This window comes from Alexandromys fortis, unplaced genomic scaffold (assembly GCF_014885135.2).
Source record: "Alexandromys fortis isolate MF-2015 unplaced genomic scaffold, M_Fortis_MF-2015_v1.1 scaffold_88, whole genome shotgun sequence".
In the NCBI taxonomy this organism is placed as follows: domain Eukaryota; kingdom Metazoa; phylum Chordata; class Mammalia; order Rodentia; family Cricetidae; genus Alexandromys; species Alexandromys fortis.
The window spans coordinates 3,175,361-3,178,462 of NW_026067961.1; positions in this window are offsets into that span (position 1 = coordinate 3,175,361).

Consider the following 3,102-nt stretch of genomic DNA (forward strand, 5'->3'; position numbering starts at 1 on the left):
AAAAAAAAAAAAAAAAAAAAAAAAAAACAAAGCAAACAAAAAGAAAAAAAAAGAAAAAGGGTTTTACCATTCAGTCCTGCTTAGCCTGGAGGTCATACTATGTAGTCAAGACTGGCCCCAAACTCAGAGAGATCCACTTGCCTCTGCCTTCAGAGTGCTGGGTGTCACCACCAGCTCTTTTTTTTTTTTTTCAATGACTGGAGAGATTGCTCAGTGGTCAGGAGCACTGGCTCCTCTTTCAGAACCCAGGTTTGATTACTGACAGCCACACAGCAGCTTAGGACTTTTAGTTACTCCAGTTTCAGGGGATCTGATGCCCTCTCCTGGCCTTCAGGAGCTCCAGACACACATGTGGGTCCCCAGACAAACAGAAGCACCATACCTGTAAATACATGTACAATTAAAAAAATTAATTTTGTGCGTGTGCATATTGGTGTGGCTTCGAGGAGGCCAGAAGAGAATGGCACAGGCACTGGGGCTGGAATCACAGGTGTTGGGAGTCACCTAATGTGGGCTCACACAAGAAACTGACTTGATTTCCCTGCCTGTGTACCAGCTGATGACGCAGTCAGCAAGTATTGACTTTAAATCTTCACAGACATTCTCGTCCTACAGCCCGGGTACTATGAGTTGGAAACAGCATGATTTTGAGGAACATACACCTACACTCTCTCTCTTCTGAGCAAGGCAGAGTAAGATGTGGGCAAGGCAGGCAGGAGGAGTCTGAAAATACACTCTAGCTGGAACAAGTGTGGAGCAACCAGAGAAGTTCTCCGGGCAGAACAAGCCTCTGGGGAAATTCACACCACACTCCAATCGCACAGTGAGAACGGGAAGCGGAGAGCGTTCCCCAAGTGAAGGTATGGAGCATGAGACTCAGGTAGGTGAGGCTATATTTGGAATACAATTAAAATAACCACATCCTCAAATGACTGGGAAACCCCGGTATTCCTAGTAGTATGTGACCTTGCCACAGCCTGGGCTAGTGCTCCCGTCGTGTCCGTCCCCGTCCCCGTGCCCCCCCCCCGCAGGTAGAAATCAAAGACTGGTGACTCTGGGATCAGGACACCGGGACTAACAGTGCTACTTAAGACGCTCTAGTTGGTCCGCCCATGGAGCCAAGAGTTATCAAGCAGGCATAGAAAACAGACTTTCCAGAGAGAAGAGCCTTTACCACCGCTGGGCAGTTTGGGTCAAAACACTTAAATTTAGGGAACTGAGACACAGCTCAGTAGGTCAGAGTCCTTGCTGGGCTGGCAGAGGACCAGGGTGAGGTTCCCAGCAACCACACTATCTCCTGACCTCCAAAGACATCGCACACAAACGTACAGTGCAGTATCCAAGTAGGCAAAAAACACCTACAGAAGTAAATTTTAAAAGATTTAATGTGTTTCCGATTACATATATGTACCTGTCTGTGGGTAAATACGTCTGAATGCAAATTCCACAGAAGGCCAGGGGCACTGGACTTCTCCAGAGGTGGAGGGGTACAGTGCTTGTCAGCCACTCGATGGGGGTGCTGGAAACAGAATGGAGCCACACTAAACCACACAGCTACTAACCACTAAATCACACTAAACCACACTTCAGCCTCCTCCCTTTTAAAGATTTTAGTCTTGTGTGTGTATGCCCACATGCACGTAGATGTCAGATCTTTGGAACAGAACTTGAGCCCTTTGTAACAGTAGTCCTTACCCTTGACCACTGAGCCATTCTTCCAACCCCAAGAATATGCGGCTTTTGCCAGGTGGTGGTGGTGCACACCTTTAATCCCAGCACTCAAGAGAAAGAGGCAGGTGGATCTCTGTGAGTTCGATGCCAGCCTGGTCTCCACAGGAAGTTCCAGGATAGGCTCCAAAGCTACAGAGAAACCCTGTCTTGAAAAAAAAAAAAAACAAAAAACAAAAAAAAGGAATGTGTGGCTTTGGAAAAGTTTAAGCAATTTTTGGCACAAACATTAGACTTTATCTCACACATACTGGGCAAGTACCCTGCCATGAACCTGTATCCAACTAGGGAGGCCAGTATTTGAGACAGCATTTTGATTTGTAATTTAGGCTGGCCTGGAACCATGGAAATTCTCCTGCCTCAGACTTCTGACTGCTAGTACTTGGGTGAGCCACCATAACTAGCTGAGAATCATTTGTCTACTTATTTTTAAGCAGTGCTGGGGACAAATCCAAGGGCTTTCTGCATGATGGACTGCCACTGCACAGAAAACTTCCTGTTTTGTTTTCCTGTTAGGGAAGGGGCTCAAGACAGCCTCAGCACAAGTAGTCTAGGCTGTCTCAGAACTGACACGTCTCAGCTTCCCAAATGCTGGGATTACAGACGTGAACAATTGTGCCTTGACTCAGGTTTTAACTTTTAGGTTTACTTATGTGGATGAGTATTTTGCTCGCATGTCTATTTGTGCATCATGTCTGGTGTCCAAGGAGGACAAAAGAGCACACAAGATCTAATGGAACTGGAGTTGCAGGTGGCTGTGCACAACCATGTGGGTGCCAAGAATTGAACCCAAGTTCTCTGTAAAAGCAACAAGTGCTCTTAACTACTAAGCCATCTCTCCAGCCCCAGGTTTCTATTTTTAAAAGATTTTATATATTTTTTTTCTAGGATTTCAAGACATCCCATTTCTGTGTAGTCCTGGCTGTCCTGAATTCACTCTGTAGACCAGGCTGACCTTGAACTCAGAGATCCACCGGCCTCTGCCTCCCAAATGCTGGGACCAAAGGTGTGTGCCACCATTGCCCAGCTCAGATTTTTCTAAAAAATAGTTTATGTGCATTGTCTGTGTGATAGTGTTGGGTCCCCTGAAACTTGAGTTATAGACAGTTGTGAGCAGCCATGTGGGTGCTGGGAGTTGAACCTGGGTCCCCTGGAAGAGCAGTTTGTGCTCTTAGCCACTGAGCTATCTCCAGCTAACCCTCAGTTTAGATTTTATTACTATTAGAGACAATATAGTTCTAAGTTGGCCACACATTCACAGAGATCCACTTGTCTTTGCCTAATGAGAGGTTAAAGGTGTTTGCCATTTGGTTTTACTGTTTTTTTTCTGAGACAGTGCCTGCCTGGGAATACAGGTATGCAGCACTGACCCCC